This window comes from Mesocricetus auratus, unplaced genomic scaffold (genome assembly GCF_017639785.1).
Source record: "Mesocricetus auratus isolate SY011 unplaced genomic scaffold, BCM_Maur_2.0 Super-Scaffold_100008, whole genome shotgun sequence".
Lineage (NCBI taxonomy): Eukaryota > Metazoa > Chordata > Mammalia > Rodentia > Cricetidae > Mesocricetus > Mesocricetus auratus.
The window spans coordinates 51,710,272-51,729,968 of record NW_024429192.1 but is presented as its reverse complement, the minus strand read 5'-3'; the positions used below and the strand labels follow the sequence as shown (position 1 = coordinate 51,729,968).

At 35.2% G+C, this 19,697-nt stretch overlaps 1 pseudogene; it reads left to right on the top strand.

Annotated features, from left to right (window-relative positions):
- Nucleotides 1–11,101: 11,101 nt before the first annotated feature.
- On the top strand, nucleotides 11,102–11,546 carry LOC101835237 (annotated as a pseudogene).
- Nucleotides 11,547–19,697: the final 8,151 nt, after the last annotated feature.

The window sequence follows — 19,697 nt, the reverse complement described above, 5'->3', positions numbered from 1 at the left end:
CTAGAGGTCCCATTTGTTAATTGTCGATCTCAGTGCCTGTGCCACTGATGTTATGTTTAGGAAGTGGTCTCCTGTGCCAACTCGTTGAAGAGTATCTCCCACTTTCTCTTCTAAAAGTTTCAGTGTGGCTGGATGTATGTTGAGATCTTTGATCCATTTGGACTTAAGTTTTGTACAAGGCGATAAACATGGATCTATCTGCAGTCTTCTGCATACCAGTACCCAGTTATGCCAGCACCATTTGTTGAAGATGCTTTCTTTTTTCCATTGTACAGTTTTAGCTTCTTTGTCAAAAATCAAGTGTTCATAGGTGTGTGGGTTAAAATTAGAGCTTTCGACTCGGTTCCATTGGTCTACCTGCCTATTTTTGTGCCAATACCAAGCTGTGTTCAGGACTTTAGCTCTATAATAGAGCTTGAAGTCAGGTATGGTGATACCTCCTGAAGTTCCTTTATTGTATAGGGATGTTTTAGCTATCCTGGGCCTTTTGTTTTTCCATATGAAGTTGATTAATGTTCTTTCCAGTTCCTTGAAGAATTGTGATGGAATTTTGACAGGGATTGCATTGAATATGTAGACTGCTTTTGGCAAGATTGCCATTTTTATTATGTTGATCCTACCAATCCAAGAGCATGGGAGATCTTTCCATTTTCTGGTATCTTCTTTGATTTCTTTCTTTAAAGACACAAAGTTCTTGATATACAGGTCTTTAATTTCCTTGGTTAACATTATCCCCAGATATTTGATGCTGTTTTTGGCTATTGTAAAGGGTGATGTTTCTCTGATTTCTTTCTCAGTCACTTCATCATCTGTATATAATGGGGCCACTGATTTTTTTGAGTTTACCTTGTATCCTGCCACATTGCTGAAGGTGTTTATCAGCTCTAGGAGTAACCTTGCGGAGTTTTTTGGGTCACTTATGTAAACTATCATATCATCTGCAAATAGTGAAAGTTTTGACTTCTTCTTTTCCTATTTGTATCCCCTTTATCTCCTTTTGTTGTCTTATTGCTGTAGCTAGAACTTCAAGTACAATATTGAAGAGATATGGAGAGAGTGGACAACCTTGTCTTGTTCCTGATTTTAGAGGAATATACTTTATTTTCTATGTGAATGGCTTACTTCATGGAGCACAATGTGCTCTATGCTCCTTCATGTTGCCACAAATAATGGAATTTCTTTGTGTTCTAAATTTGAAGAGTATTTCATTGTCTCTCTTTCTTCTCTCTCTCTCTCTCTCTCTCTCTCTGTCTCTCTCTCTCTCTGTATGTGTGTGCATGTATACATTTATTTAACACTTTTCAAAAATTTAAGTTTCTTTTATATCTTGTCTGTCGTGATTAATGTCATAATGAACACAATGAATAAGATACCTGAATATTTTCCTTTGAATATTTCTGGATCATATGAAAGTTCTAATTTTTAAAAGTTATTGTGACCTTCCATATTATTGTCTATAATTGTGCATAAAGATATGAACGCACAGTGATCTCTCAGAATCTGGAAGGCTAAGTCATGACTACCACAATTTCAAAGTCATTCTTGCTCATAAGTTTAAACAGTTCACCAAAAGGGGGAGAGCTACTGATACAGTTCAGTGGGTTAGCATTATTGCCACAAAGACTGATGCTCTAAGTTATATTTTAAGGCCACTCAGGGTGCAGGGAGAAAAGTAACTTTCCATCCTTTTTCTCTGACCTCCACTTGTGTGCTGTGCCATGAATGCCCTTTCCCTGATAAATCTAATACGAAAAAAGAAAAATGTAAATAAGAGATAATAATTATAAATCCAGAAATTATGGCTTATATCTCTAATTTTGGCATTTGAAAGTCTGGCAGAAGAGGATTTACTATAAAATAGTAGCCAGTACTGCAGAATAAGGCTTTATGTAAAATGGAAAGAAGATCTTGTCATATAAATAGTTTTACTTTACTTTTTCCCTTTAAATTCAGTTGACTTTCATTGTATTTCTTGCCTACTTGCTCTTGCTTTGATGTCCAACTATGGATACTTTGGCCTTCCTTTGGATTTTATAGAAAACGTCTCTTTTCAACATCTGGAATGCTTTTAGCCATAGATGTGTCATATGTATTCAGGACATTACTTCTTTTAAAAATTTATTTATTTCATATCTGGGCTGCAGTTTCACCTCCTACCTCTCTTCCCATTTGCTTGCCCCCACCATTTCCCCTCTTCCCACCCCAACCCACTCTTCCTTTTTTTGTATTCAGAAAAGGACAGATCTCCAATGGGAATGATTAGAACATTCCGTATCAAGGTGTAGTAAGATTAATTACCTTGCCTTGTATTAAGGCTGTACAGGGACAGCCCCTGCTCCTACTGTTCAGAGTACTCCAGGAAGGCCAAACTATATACCTATCACATATACACAGAGGGCCTTGGCAAGAAAGTTCTTCTGTGAATAATTTGTGGATGTTTTATCATGAGAAAGTGTCAAATATTTATTCTTCCTCTGTTTATATAATTTTATTTTTTACACTTGATTATGATAATATAGTCTATTACATTTATTCACACATGTATTTTGTACACACCTTATGAAGTAGGGTTAATCCCACTTAGTTATATTGAAGAATTCTGTCAACATATCATGGAATTCTTGATTCCCTGTGTTTTTCTTGGAATATTTCCATCCACACTCTTCAGTAATATCAGTTTATGATTACATTCTTTGAGGAATCAGTGTTGTTCTCACACTGTTTGTTTTGTTTATATTTAACATGGGGTCTTTATTTTCTGAAGAAGTAAAGAAAGTTTAATATTCATTATTCTTATATGTTTGATAAAATTATCCAGTGTCTAACGGTTGCTGGGCTAGCTTTTCTTAGAAAGACATTATTGATTTAATTTTCGTAAACATCTATCCTGGTTTTCCATGTCTTATTTATTCAATGTTGGCAGATTGTTTCTAGAAATCTGTCTCTGCATTATCTAAGTTGTGGATATGAAATTCTTGCAATTCATTTTTGTGTCATTGAATAAATGTTTCTCGTTTCCTTTCTGGTTGGTTTTATGTGAGTCTTCTTTCTTCCTTCCTTTCTTTCTATCTTTCCTGACTGCATCAGATGTTGTGTACTAATTTAATAACTTAAAATGTCTTTCCTTCATTGTTATTTTTATTATCTTTGTCATTTCTGTCCCATTTATATCTACTTTGTTATTTACTCTCCGTCTCTTATGAAATTAGTTTTTGGTTTTCCTAGTTTCTTATAGTATAAAATTAGACTGTTTAAGAATATTTCTGATACAGCTGCTTCAAACTATTTTATAATATTTGCTGTTCTCTCTGTATTTTCATTTGTCTTGAGATTAATATTGCATTTCTATTTTAATTTGTGGTGATATCTTGCTGTAAAAAATTAAGCTTGTCTGAAGATCAAAGGATGGAGTGTGCCACTAGCTAACCATAGGGGCCTGGATATCTGTATAGACAGACAGTAAGTGAGATGGCTGGGCAGAAACAGGAAGTAAGATGGCTGGGCGGGAGAGGAGACAAGCAGGAAGAAACAGAAACTCACCTTCTTTTCTGCTGGGAAGTTAATGATGTAAAGGTGGCTTTGGCTTGAATCTTCTTCTCTCTGATCTCTCAGCATTTTCCTCTATATTTGACTCCATGTTTTATTATTTAGATAAATACTAACTCCACTTTAATTAATTTATTTTTAAATAATAAGAAACATTTTAATTACCAAAAATATAATTTTTAAAATTTTACTTCTTTTTCTGATAGCATATAAATATGGATGTAGGGAAGGAGAAACCACATAGAGTATGAGTGGAATATGAACTAGTATAGCCACGACAGAAATCACCCTGCAGTTTTCTTAAAAAATAAATCTAGAAATTGATCTACTTCATGGATCAGGTATACCATTCCTGGGAACATAACCAAATGACTTTAAATTTTAATAAAGAGATGTTCATGCCCATTGCCGCTCTGTTTGCGAGACCTAGGAAATGGAATCAATCTAGATGTCCATCAACAGCAAAATGAATAATGGAATCTTTCTGAGATGTAAAGGAAATTAAAACTGCTATTGTATTCTATGTCATCTGAGTCAAAACAGATACTATTAAGGAAAAGAAAGTAAATGATGCAGAGAATGAATGTAAAAAGAAAACTGGTATCCACTACAGTGAGAATGTAAACTGTTGTGTTCACTGTGTGTCAGTTTGGAGGTTCCTCAAGATGCTGAAAATGAAACTACCAAATCAGCCTGCTATACACTTATGGGTTATTCATCTGTCAATTAAGTCAAAATACTATCTGCATGCCACATTTACTTCTATACTGTTCTCAATAACTATAAAATAGAGCATGCCTACTTCATCAACGGATGTGTGGATAAAATGAATGTAGTCACATAATAAAATATTTTATTCAGCTAGGAAGAGAAATGAAATGATTATATTTGCAGGAATATAGACAGAATTGGACATCATTATATTAAGTGAAATATTTCTCTCATTTCCAGAATAGAAATTTAAATATGTATTTACATATGAATGTGTGCCTGTATAGGTCTTGAAAACAGAAAAATAGATGGAAGCAGAGGAGGAAGAGATCTTGAAGTAGGAAACATGACAAAATAAGAATAATATAAAATGTGACAAAGTAAAAGGCTCTATTTGAGGTAGCAAAGGGATAAGCAAGAAAGAGGAATGAGAACAAGGAAGGGCAGCAGAGGGCAACAAAGCATGTTAATATTAACATGTATATATATATGAAAAATGTATAATGAAATAACATAATGAAACATAATGAAATTCATTACTATGAGTGATAATTTTAGACATTAAAAGCATCAAAGTAACCTAAAGTCTGTGTTTTTCAAAAGGTGAATAAATTAGATACTGATAAAAATGTACAACTCAGAACTGTGTTAAATGGTACAATAATGATTTAATACACAAGAGAGACTCAACTAATACTGGTTGTGTTCAAGTACGCATACTGAGGCTTGTCTTCTAGCTGCATACTGGAGTCAGCCCAATCCATGCTGCTGTAGCTTTCCTTGGACTTCAAGGCTATCTCATTTTCTTCATGTATGAAAGCTAGAAACACAAGAATCAACATCAGTATCAATATAATATTTTAAACCTGTATAGGTGATATGTCATTTTTAATCAGAGCACATCATGTGATTAAGCCCAAGGAAAGGTCAAATAATAGAGGGTTTCTACCATAGCAGTAATATGAATGTGAAATGTGGCTTCAGAATAGTTATGAACTCGAGCTAAATAGTTATGAACTTGGACTAATTTGGGGATTTAACGGCTTATTTTGTAGTTGCAATTACACATGTAAAATGTATCATTCTTATCCAGAGAGTTTTAAGGTCTCATCTAACCATAACAATAAAATGAAAGCCCAGGATCAGAGGACCCATTTTATATTTATGTACTTTCTTTGATCCAGAAATACATTAAATAATTAAAAAGTAATGGTCTATCAGAATTCAAACTTCATTAAATGGAGGAAAATGAACATTACTCAAAGAGAACAATGATAATGGGATATATACCTCAGCCAATGGTCTTAAGAAATTTGTATTTCCTCTGAACAGACTTTCCCAAGATAACTTGAGAGCAGACAATGTTGCTTGGTTAAGTCCAGTGTTTCTTAGTTGGGATTGGTACTCTACTCCTTCATTCCTCATCAATTTTTCCTCTCATCTAGTCATTCCAAAAAAGATCACTATTGAAAAGCACATGGAATATTATTCTTTCATGTTTCTCAGAACAGAGGAGGACTTCAGTCTTCTTTCTGTTAATAAAGATTTTTTTTTACATCTTGAACATTTTTTGTCTTTTTTATTTCAAACTCAAAAGAATTTGACATCATACCACTTTCAAAAAGTGTTACTTCACCACTCTCAAAAGGAGGATAGATTTTAAGCATTTAACTCTATACATGACCATATTCAAGATCGTAGCAATATATCTGAGAGATATCTCCTATTTTAATTGCAGTCACAGGTTCCCTAAGTGTAGCAGATGTGGTTGCTACCTTGATTTTCCTGCTGGAAGTATCTATATGGTGTTTGATTCTTTCAATGCTACAACATGAGATTATTTTGTCATATTCTGAGGAGATATCATATTGATATACTATAGAATCGTCATTCCCCCAACATCCATATATTAATATAGTAAATTCAGTTTAACTTTAAAAATTTGCAAACTGTACCTCTCAGTTTTATTTTACTCTGCCAAGTCTAATTCTATCTTATTGAAATTTGTCACACTCAGATTGTGGAAGTCATCTAAATATTTTAGCAGGTGCCCTCCAAATCTCCTCAATCAATATGACAGGTTTAGTACGTATGTTTTCTATCTTCTTTGTTATCATGGGGATGCTTTTACCAACTGCTTAGCCATTTCACAGCATAGAAGGCCATTTCCACCTTTTGTATTTACACTCTAATTTCTTACAACTTACAACAGTTTTGTTGCCTACTGCCTTGTTCTAGAAACACTGACACTATTTCACGACTTTGTTTTAGTAACTCTTGGTGGTGGCAATTGTCACATGATACTACTTAAACAAACACCCCCCCAAATCAAATTGCTTTATGTAAACAAACTTGGTTCTTTGCCTCTGTAACATGAATGGCTTGGCTATGATGAGTTAGATTTCTCTATAAGTGTTAGGTTGAATAGAGACCTCATATTATGTATCTTGTTACATTTTGAGTGTGAATTATTCTCTTTGAACTCACAGTACTGTTATCTTGAGAGGCTTCAGTGGAACCTTTGGGATATGAAAGTTATGTAGGATGTAGGCCATTAGAGCTGGCTATACGTGTTCTTGGTTCTGGTCAATTCCTATCTAATTTCTACTAAACAACATTAGAAGCAGTATCCACCCATCCAACTCTTACTGATTGAACCACAACTACCACCAGACACTTTCTCCTGTGACCAGCCATACCCTCTCAAACAATAAGCCAAAATAAGCCTTTCCTTCATAAGCTGTTTTGTCAAGTGTTTTGTGACAGCAGTGATAAAAGTAACTGATGAAGTTCCCATTCTCCATAAGCTGACAAATATTGAACCATACTTTTCTGTGGCTAAAGGCAAACTTTAAAGAAGGCAAACACAAACATATAAACATTCTTGAAGCTTTTGTTTATGTCCATGTATGGAATTTGTCATTGCCAAAGCAATTCAATTATCCCAGCTCAACAAAACAGATAATTGCACTGTGCTCACCATGAAACTATGACAATTTCATGAGCTATATCTACAGTTGTGGAGCATTAGTAATTTATAGTTTTAAGTCAATGTACACAAGCAGATTTTAATATTTTAATAAGAGAAATTCAACAAAATTTTTCTAACAGTACATTCCATAACTGCATATTAATAACTATATTTTGCTTATATTAAGATGAATTTTGCTTTCAATTTTTTATTGAAAATGTATTTTCTTCATACAATATTGTGGTTACAGTTTTCCTTCCCCCAACTCCTCCAAGTTTGTCTCCCACTTCCCTTCCCATGAGACTTGACACTCTTTCTGTCTCTTGGTTGGAAAACAGTCAGACAGCTAAAGAAAAATATAAAATAAGATAAGATAAAAAATCTAATAAACTATAATTTAACAAAGGGAACAGAAAGAAAAACGCTGAAGGAAAAGTGCAAGAAACACATAGAGATACACTGACACACAAGTTTCTACACACAGGAAATCCAGTAAATTCACAAAACCAGAAGCCATTATATTTAGATCCTACAGACCATGTGCAAACCAAGCAAAACTCGGTATGCTAATATTCTTCATGTGTCTCTGATTTCAATATTCTCATTTTCATTGAGAAATAATCAGGCTAGTTAAAAAGATTGTCTTATGACTTTAACAGTACTAGGATGGTGGTGATAAAATAAAGAATTCCATGTACTCTAAATCTACACAAAATTTTAAAATTAATATTTCAGTAATTAGAGTTAATGGGGGAGAATATTTGTGAAGTACAATACATAAAGAATTAATATCCAAAATATATAAGGAACCCAACAAAGCATCAAGATAATCAATTCCCCCAATGAAATACCTCACTGTGGATCTGAAAGGAGAGGTCTCAACAGAAGAAATAAAATGGTCAAGATATGGTTAAAAAAGTGTTCCGCAAGCATGGCAATCATGAGAATCTAAATTAAAACTACTTTGAGATTTTATAATAACCTAGTCAGGGTAGATAAGATCAAGAAAACACCCAACAATAAATGCTGATAAGGATACAGGGAAATAGGCACCCTTGCTCATGTTAGTAGGATTTCATCATTGTAGAGAGTCATTATGGAAATCAGTTTGTAAAATTATGAAGAAGCTAAAAATACATCTACCATATAACCCAGCTGTACCATTCCTTGTCATACACCCAGAGGATTTGAAACCCTACTATGGAAGTAATTGTTCAACCATTTGATTATTGATCTATTCACAATAGCTATGAAATGAAAGCGTCCTAGAAGTCTATATTTTGTACTTATAAAATTCCTACTTTAAGACTGTTTTTATTGTACTCCATAAATTTGGGAGTTTTTTGTTTTGTTTTGTTCTGTTTCCAATTGAGAGAATATTTTTATTTCATTCTCTATTTCCTCAAATTTCAATGCAATCATTTGCTGTGTAATTTCCATGAGTTTGCATGTGTTATAGGTTTTTTAAAATTGTTTTGTACTCTGTCTTCATTGTTTTCATGTAGAATACAAGGGATTATTTCAATTTTCCTGTGATTTTTGAGTTTTGCTTTGTTAGCTACATGACCCATTTTGGAGAAAAGTTAATGGGTCTTTAAGAAGAATTTATTTGACTGTGTTTGGGTGGATTGTTCTGTAGATTCCTGTTAATTTTATCAGATTTGTAATTTTAATTAATTTGAATATTTCTCTATATAAGATCTGTCATTTAGTTTGCCTGTGTAATTGAAATCATTCACTACTTTTCCATTAGATTTATTCTGTATCTTTACATCTAATGGTATTTGTTTTAGGGAATTGAGTTCACGTAAGTTCAGGGCATGCATGTTTAGAATCTAAAGTCCTCTTGATGAACTGTTTCTGTAATCAGTGTAAAATGAACTTCGTAATGCTCATTTTTTATTCACTAGTTTTGGTTCAAAGACTGTAGTCTTAGGTATTGAACAACAACAATTAATTGTTACCAAGGTTTCTTTACATTAAATATATTCTTTCTGTCCTTTCACCCTAAATTGTGTTCTGTCTTTTGTGGTGATTTGTATTTCTTGGAGGCAATAAATAGATTCTTCTTGACATTTGATCGAATATACTAGTGTGTGTCATCTAATGGGGAATTGAGATCATTAATATTCAGAATTGTTATTGAAAGGCATGTATTGATTCTTTTCTTTTGTTGATTCTGTATTATTTTTTTCTTTCTCAATTAACCACTTTTTCCAGGATGATTTGTTCTTTCTTGGGGCCCCACGAATAGATTTGGCTTTCCTTCTAGCTTGAGGGATTCTTACAAGTACCTTCTGTAGAGGTCATTCAGTTTTCATTATTGGGTGTATCTACCACAGAACACAGCTTGGACATGGATTTAAGTCAATAGAAAATCTTCATTTTCCTGCTGGCAACTACATGCATGTTTAGGATCCCATTGTAGTCCAATCATTTCTCAGGGTCAGCTTTTAAACACAAAACCACGTGTTTTGTTGACATACTTCAGTTAACAAGAACAGTTAGCCAGGAGCAGAACTACAAAATTCAAAAAGAAAGATTAGTTCATTTAGAAACTTTCCCAGAACTATGGACTTTGATGGATTAGGTCTTTGTTTTAGTTTTGTCAGGTGGTGCTATCTACCTGCTGAGTTTTATAGCCTGAATGGTATATCCATCATGGAGTCAGTTGTGCTAAAATTGGGGGCCAGCTAAATTCTGTGTTCGGTTATAACCATAAACTCCTTTAGTCTATTTTTATACATGGAAAGGTTTATTACTCTTAAATAAAAATATTTTATTTATATGTGTGAATGTGACTGCCTGTCTTGTGCCTGCCTGCATGCATACTACAAGTATGAAGGTACCCATAGAGTTCAGAAGAGGGCATTTAATCTTATGGAACTAGAGTTATTTACAGTTATAAGCCATTTTAGTTGTTGGTTGTAGGAACTGAACTCTGGTCCTCTTAACCATCTCTCAAACCCCAAAGTTTTTATTTTTACTTCCATTACAATAGATAGCCTTGCTGTATATATTCACCTGTGTTGGGAGTACTTGTCCTTCAGAATTTGTAAGACATCTTTCTAGAGTCTTCGCTTTCAGAATTTAAGTTGAAATATCTGTTATAATCCTGGTGGCCCTGCTTTTATGTGTGCCTCGATGCTTTCTTCTGTCATTTTCAATATTCTTTTGTATATTTAGTGTTTCAATGGCATTATAATGAAGCAGGTACTTTTCTACTTTTGCCTATTTAGTTCAATAAATGCTTCCTGTATCTGGATTGGCATCAGTTTTCCTAACACTGGGAAATTTTCTGTTATAATTCTTTAAAATATGTTTTCTATTCTTTTGAAGTGGATTTTTCTCCTTTATCTCTTATCTGTAGATTTAGTCATTTAAGAATGTCATGTGTATTGTGGAATGCTACAGGTAACTTTTTAATTTCTTATGTTTGTCTTTGTTGGATAGTTTCAGTTCCTCTGCCTTGTCTTCAAGTTCAGATCATGTCTTATATTTGAATAATTCTATTGTAAGACTTTCCAGAAATGTTTTAATTTGTTTTACTATGGTTTTAATTTACAGAATTCCATATTTGTTGTTCTTCAATATTTCCACTTTTCTTTTTGATTTTTTGAGACAGGATTTCTCTGTGTAGCTGTGAAGCCTGACTTGGCACTTGATCTGTAGACGAGGCTGGCCTCGAACTCACAAAGATCTACCTGCCTCTGCCTCCCTAGTGCTAAGTTTAAAGGAATATGCCACCACCACCGAGTTATCAATTTTAATCAATTTTCTTCCTTATTTCATTTAGCTGTTTGTGTTCTTGATCAAAAGCTTTGGTATGGGAGACGTTATGCTTGAAAATTTCCCCAGAACTGAGTAGCCAATATGTGTGACTTCACACAAGGACTGTACCTCATAATTCAAGAATGCTTTGCAACTATTTGGGAGATCAGCTAATGGCAAAATCTTGTACAGCTAATATCAGTCATGATAAGGGTTATAGGCCAGAACCAAGGTGCCTAATGCCCTGTAGAATTCCAACAGTGGAGATGAACATAAACATATTAGACTTTGAGTATTTCCTTACTATGCTGCAGACTGACTGCGGCCAAGAACAAGGACCAGGGAATTTATGAGTATTATGGTAAAGGTTTAATTTATTTGACAAGGAAGGAAACAGTACCATCTTAGATGCTGAAATCCATCATATCCTTGTCACACTGGCTGAAGAGATGACAGAAAAAGAAGTTTAGAAGTTGGTGGTAGGGCATGAGGACAGCAATGTTTGTATCAACTCGAAGAGCTTGTACATAAGGTGCTGAACAACTGAGGACATTTCCAAATCCAGAGTCCATGCCTTGCCTATTGTGAGTTTTTTATGGTCCCAGAGCTTCCTGGGCTCCCTTATCACATCACCTGTCCATCACCTCTCCTCTGGATGATACAAAGTTTTATTCCACCAAATACATTTTCCCTCTTTGCCCTACCCCCCCAAAATCTCTGATACTTTTTAATACACATTAAATCATTCTGTTTAATACTTTGCTGACATTTCCTATATTCCACTTTCAATAGATGCCATTGCTAGATAAATAATTTTTGAAGAAGTAATACTGGCATGCATTTTCAGTTTCTTGTGCTTTTACATTGGTATGGGCACAACTTGTGCTGTTTCCTTGACTTTTTATTTTATCAGTTATATGTTTTCACTTGAAGTATTTGTAGTATTTATGTATTAATTGGATGTGATACAGTTTAGTGTGCAATTCAGAAAATACTTTCTTAGTCCAGGAGCTCAATATACTTAGTGTAAATTCTATAATATTCCCCAAGTAGGATATTAACTAATAAAGCAACCAACTACAGCTGCTTGGTTTTACAACTATGTAAATATTGTATTAGCCAAAAGATACCACTGGCTCCTTTGATTTCAATAATTGTTAGAATGTAAAGAACAAAGGATAGTGTGTAGTATATTTTGATTCTAGTTAATAGGATTTGGAATTGGAGAGAAGGGGAGTTGGTAAAGACAAGGGTTAGTTAATAAATTGGCTTTGAAAAGAGAAAATAAGTAAGGAGAGTGACAACTAGGAGGAGAAAGTTGGGATTCTGTTATGGTGCACAGATTTTAGATTTTGTTAAAATTATAGAAGGTTGTAATGAAAAGTACAAAGATAGGAGATAAGGAAGATGGGAAAGATAAAAGTAACAAGAATAAGAGAAAGGATATATGGCATATCATTGAAAATTACAGTAAAAATGCCTTAAAATAAACTGAATAAAGAAAACTATAGTCACAAAACCTAACTGAGCAATAGACAAACAAGTGAATCATTATGATCACTGTGCAATAGCTGAAATTAAATAACAGAAAACAACAAAGTAATATTCATGGAGTGTGCTCCTGACACAGACTTGATGAGTTGAAAGAAGAAAATCGGATACCCCTCAGGCTCTACGTATCTCCATGTTGGACTGTGTGCACAGGAGGAGGCAAGAATGCTTGGTCTCTGTCTTAGTGTACTTGGGGCTGTGGCATTTGAAGCAGAGGATATTAAGCTGTTCCTTAGAAGTTCTATTGGAACCCTGCACTGCACCATGGCCTTCCATGGTTCTCTAGTAAGGGACATATGAGGATCAGTTTCTTCTGTTTTTTCCAAGACAGGTTTATTGGGCAGGAAGCATATAGATTAGGGGACTTTCACCTGGGTTATGATCTCCAGCTTTTTTTGCCAAAAGTCTGTATAGCTAATGACAAGAGAAACTTGATTGCCCATGTACATTGCTGCTCAATTTCAGGGTGGCCAAGGAATGGAAACAGCCCACGTGCCCATTAACAATAGGTAGATAATGAAAATGTGGTCAATATGCATAATGGAATATTATTCACCTACAAAAAGTAAATAAAATTCACAGAGAAATGAAAGGAGGTGAAATAATCATTTTGGTGTAGTAACACAAACACAGAAGGACAGATATCACAGGCTAGGTCATATGCCATAGGGGAGAATCTTTTACTACTATTCTGCTAAATGGACATAGCAATAAATTTTCCCCAAATTCTTATTTTTTTATACCTATAGATTAGTGTGTTATTCTATCTACACCCTATGTTTTAAGTAGATGGTGATTAATACAGAGATTCACAACTGTTAAATGTACTGGGAATAAAAGACTACTAGAGAGTGCTCAGGTCTAAGTGGTATAACTGTATCATATCCAGGTTCAATATTCATTACAGAAGAGGGAGTGGAAAGGTTGTGAAGGCTAAGGGGAGTGGACATCTTTAGCAAAACATATTTGTTAGGCATGGCCAAGGAACTGTTGACAGGAACTCATAAAAACCAAGATTACCTGCACAAGATTTACGTAAGAGCAAGCCAGCCAATATCTCAGAATGCTTGGGGTAAGGGTTCATAAATTACCTCCCATAGCTGAGGAGCTATTGAGAATTTGAGGCAACTAAGAAAAGGAGAGGCAGTTTTCTCCAGGGATGTGGATCCTGAGAGACTACCCAATGCTTCAGTAGATGACCCCATGCTTATATGCATACAGAAAGCACTAAATGAATTTGTTAAGTGTTAAAGAGATAATGGGAGGAAGATCATAGAGTTATGAGGTAAAAGTGGTTTGATGAAAGGTTGGAGGGGAGATATTGAAAGGAAGGTAACTGCTGTGACTTTTATCTAAGCACCTATGCACGTATTGAATAGATCATAATTTTAAAAGAAAATTAAAGATAAAAGTCAGGTAGATGACTGACTTTTCAGTAATCATATGAAATACACTACAAGCTAACTATATAACTGGTATTATCAATAAGCTAAAATAAAAAAAATTATTAATCAAAGCATAGAAAATTCTAGCAAAACATAAAACTGTGCAAACAACACCACCAATAGATTATAATTCCAAATAAATATAATTAAAATAATAGTATAGGATGGTAGCAAAAGCATACAACTAACTTTAAATTACTTCAAATGACAAAAAAACATAAAAATGCACTTAAATTTATCAAAAAATGTGCAATATGCAACTTTTATGCTATGAATGAAAGCAGCTGTGTGAAAGCACTGTAGTACATGAAATAGTAGACAGAGACTAGAGCCAGACAATATTTGGGAAACTAAAATAGTAGTTGAAGGTTTACTGTTTTTGTGACTTTTTCCCAGCTGCAGAACTAATAATGTGGTAACCACGGTAGGTGGTACAAACATGACTATCAGCCTGAAGTATTTATTGGAATGAAACTCCTTAGAAAATATAATAAGCTATCACCAAAGCTGAAAGGAATGGGTCCTCACAGAGTAGCATCAAAGTCTGTAAAATCTGCTAATGTCCCTGGCTGACCTCTGAACTTCAGACATGAAAGGCTCCCCACAAAGATGCAAACATGATGGAATGATTTAAACAGAAATGGCATCTACGGCCCATTATAAGAAATAAAATCTAGAGTTTTAATTTAGTCACACTAACTGATAAACAAACAAAGGCTGTCATTCATGCTAGATAGCAGAATGTGTGGTTTCTGTAAATGACTCAACCACAATATCCAATACATGTAACTTTCAAAATGAAAAACAGAAAATATGACTCATGCTTAAGAGAAAAGGAAATCAATATAAACTAAGTCTGCGATGAGGAAGATATTAGAACTAGCAGACCTGAATTTTAAAACCGCCAATAAGACTGTTTAAAATAGTCTATGCTTATAATCATGAACAGGCAGATGATCTCAGTTCAAGAATTTCAATTAGAGCAAAGAATAAATGGTGATTTGTAGGGTTAGAAACAAAAATGTGGTTTTATAGCACAATAGAAATGAGAAAGGATTAAGGAACTTAAAATAGATCAAAGGAAATGATATTACCTAAAGAGTAGCAAGAAAATATTCCCAATGACCTGTAGTTGGATAACATCAATTTTAACGTACATGTGATTGGAATACCAGAAGGAAAAGAAATATAAAGATAATGGGTTAGATATGTATTTGGGAAAATAATGATTTCCTCAAACATTTAAGAATATTTATTTTTATTTAGTCTTTGTCAATTTCACACATGTATACAATTCATCTTGACTATATTGACCTCAGCTCCCTGTTTCCATCCTCAACAGCCTCCCAACTCACATTCTCCTACACTCCAGTCTTCTTTAATTTTCAATAATCCAGCAATTCCAATTGGTGCTGTCCGCACATCCATTACTCTGGAGTACTCTTCCAGAATATGCAAAACCTATCAGAGTAGCCCCATCTCTGAAGAAAAATAGCTTCCTTTCTTCTATTAGCTATCAACTTCAAACAGATGCTTCACTGTGGGTGGAGTGTGGGAGTCTCTCCTCTACATGCATTGTTAAAAAGATGTATCCTCAAAAAAAGGCCAATGTCTGTTTATAATTTCTGCTAAAATCTGTACCTGTTCCCTGAGGTTCTGTTACACAGTGTCACTCCAAATTGCCATCAATGTGTGATTGTTGACTGACTAGATCTTGTGCAGGTCATGTGCATATAATCAAAGGGATGCTGAATACATGCATAAAACTGCAATGTATGATCCAAAGGCATAGTTCCATATTACCCCACCCTACCCCACCCTCCAGATCTTATAATTATTTCTTCTGTTCCCTTTTCTGAAATGTTCTCTACTTCAGGAATGGCTAGTAGATGAGGTTTATATAGATGTCTGTTAGAGCTAAGTACTAAATAGTCAAGTATGTTCATCACTTTGATCAGTTTTAAGATTCTGCATTCATTGATGTCCACTTCAAAACAAAGCAAAGCTTCTCAAGTCATGTTTCAGGGCAGCAGGAATCAACTAGTATAAACAGAAGTACAGAGAACAGAGTTTGATAACATGTCCATTTAACATAATAATAAGAGAAGGCTCAGTGATAAAAATCAATATTCTTGTCAGACTAGGACTTTTGGCTGTGTTTTTTGACTGTACAAAGCCTTCCCCCAACCAGCACCAGAGGAGTAGGCCTCAAAGTCAATCACACCCATTATAGTCATATTGCTATTACTGCACCAATGGGTATATCTTGCCTGTAGGGTTGTTACTGTAACATCTCAGGGTGAGAAACACTGGCCTCTCCCCAGTCCCTAGAAGCCAGCATAGCACCTTCCAACACAGTGAAAGCCAGTCACTTGAATGAGAACTTTCTACTCAGAGTGAGGTTGAGATGTCGAAGTTCTACAACCAAAGTAAGTGGTAACTTTAGCAATAGAATTGTCATTTACTTATAATAGACATCCAAGTGACATGGCAGTTGCCTTTGCTATTTGGGGTGTCTTTGTGACTTCCCTGGCCAATAATTCATATGGAGGTATACTATCCCTGGTGATAAATTTTCTTTAAATTATCCACGTATTCTGATAGCCATATTGTCCTCCCATGCCAGATATCTCTAATCAAACTACCATTAAAGGAGTATGTTTACAACTGAATTTTATTGTTTCTATTTCAGAGTATGTGTTTTGTGGGGGATGAGAGGGAGAGGAAGGCAGAGCAACAGAGAGAGAAAGAGAGAGAGAGAGAGACAGAGACAGAGAGACAGAGACAAAGACAGAGACAGAGAGACACACACAGAGAGAGGGACTGTTTGTGTGAGTCTGTGGTCTGTGTCTGTGTAAATACATTCCAGGTCAGTGCAGGTGGTCTAAGAGGTCAAAAGAGAACATTGGTTCCCCAGATCTGGGGTTATAGGCATCTGTGAGCAGTGTTTTATCAGTGCTGTTGAAGAAACTTGGGTCCTTTAGTAGAGTAGCAAGGGCTCTTTTATTTTATTTAAATTAGAAACATGAATGCTTCACATGTCAACCCCTCCTCCCTCTTTTACCCCTCCTCCCTCATGGAACCATCACTCTAGTCACATTAAAATATTTTAATAAGCTCACAAACTACTGGATTTTCTAAGGCTGCTTCATGTGTCTTTAATCTTCATTAATGTACCTCTAACTTACTGCTTTCCCCTAACTCTTGCCTCATCTCCAGCTAAGCTTTCTCCTAGATCCTAATCTCACTGTTTCAAAATACACCAAAACAACAACAACAACAAAAAGAAACTACGGCAGAGGGGCAAAAAGATGATCACAATAACAAGAAAACAAAACAAAATTTCACCAGGAAAATGGCAACAGGGATAATTGGCATTTATTCCCAGTAGAGACTGGAGAAAGTGAGAAATTCTTTTTAAAGTGTTAAAAGAAAAAAAAGTTAATCCAGAATTCTACATTCAGTGAAGCTCCGATAATGATAAAATAAAACTATTTTTAGAAAGACAGAAAAACCAAACCATGACAATAAGAAAAATGCCAAATGCACTCCACTATGAAGCGTGTTGATAATAATAAAATGTCAGAGTCTGGAGAAGGACTAGAAAGCATGAGTCTTTTCCTGTTGCTATGTTAAAACCCTCTGACCAAAACAATTTAATAATGGAAGATCCATTTTATCTATCTGATCCCACAGTCCACCACGGTTTGGAGATCTAGGCAGCAGAAGTCTGAAGACCTGATCATATTTTTGTGGAAAGGGGGGTCGAGACAAGGTTTCTCAGTGACTTTGGAGGCTGTCCTGGAACTCTCTCTTGTAGACCAGGCTGGTTTTGAAATCACAGAGAACCACCTGCCTCTGCCTCCTGAGTTCTGGGATTAAAATCATGTGCCACCACCCGATTGACCTGATCATATTATATCCATGGGTAGATGAAGAGAGCAATAAATGCACACATGACCACAGTCAGCTCTATTTCTCTGCTTCATACAGTCCATGGTCACCTGCCTAAGGAATACAGCCATTCCCAGTGAACTGAATTTCTTACCTTGATTAACCTGAGTAAGATAATTCACCACAGGCACTCTCATACACCCACCTCACCGGGGGTTCTTGCTTTCAAGCTGATAAAATTAACTATCGCAATTCCACCCTTGTCAGCCCGACACCCAAGCACATCATTTTTAAAGCCCAATCTTTAAACTTATGATTCTACTGGCTTAGCACCATCTTCTAATGTAATATGCATTCAGTCCTTATTGACAGTTACCACTATCATCAACAGTTCCAGCACTATGAAAGCCCAGTGTTTCCTGTGAGCTCCCATAAAATCAAAACAACTTACCCTAAAATTCTATACAATACACATGCCACAAGGACTGGCAATGATCCCTCCAAGAAGTATATATGATCTAACAAAAACCCTAGTAGCAAGCAGGTGAAATTTCCTTTGTATTTGTTGGTCATGGTAGTCTGAGTGACCCCCCCAAACAATATAAGCTATTGCATTTGCATTTGGCTGCCTCTCAGAGGTTGAAAGTAAATCTAGATTGCTGAAAACAACATATACTTCACACAAAGAACTCAGAAGATTCAAGCTGGATCTAACCTGAAAGCCTCATCCTATGGTCTAGCTTGCATAGTGTCAGAAAATACAGTGTAAGCATCCAATTGATGGTGATAATCAATAATCCTAGCCTTCTGTGATGTCAAATGAAGTATAACAATGGCCACCAAGGCAAAGTATCCCTAGAGTTGTAGTCATAGTATTCCTGTCTTGGCAGTAATCATTAGTTGTGTAATTGGAGTTAAGGCTCCCTCAATAGGGGACATAACTGTTACTACAAACCCAGTGAACTACTAGTGTCTAGTGAAGTCATGAATCTTAGAAGAGAATCTGCTCTTGTCACATTACTAGACCTGCATAAATCCTAGCTGCATTCTCAAACAACATTGTACACACAAATAAGTGTAGCTGTCACACCTTATTAAATAAGCTTCTCTTTACATAAAATGGAGACCATTAATGCAAAAACCACAATGGTCACAATGTAGAGATCAGTGGATCATCGGAACCCCAGCTTCAGTGGATATAACTATAGCATAACTTCTATCCCTAAGGCTCAGGGATGTGGGGATGGAATGGTTGTTAGAACAAAGATGTCCCCTGTAAGCTAATGTCTACTATAAATGACAAAGAAACTACATGCATGATACCTTGATAATATGACTGTCTAAACAATATTTGAACAATGATAATACCAATAGGTATGCGAATGAAGAAAGTGAAATTTTATGGGGTTCAAAGCCTAGTAAAAGAGCTATAGACAACTAATGTCACCTAAGAGAGGGGTGATTAGCTTCTCTCAGGGATAAGGCGCCTAATTGATTATCCAATACAAAGTAGTCAGTCCTGAGATCATATGTACCCTTAACACTGAATATACTCTGCAGGTTGTATTTATGTATTTCTACATGTAACTATAGTAATCAAAGAAAGGGAGTCATGAGGGCATGGGAGGTATTGGAGGGAGGACAGGGAGGAAGGAAACATGATGTAATTATATTTTAATTAAAGCTGTTTAATTTAAAACATAGTAAGAAACTTCCATACTTCCAATATGAAAGAACACAGAGTAAAATTTCTCACATCAAAATGGAGAAACAAAATCATACTAAGAAAAAATAATCACGTCAAAGCA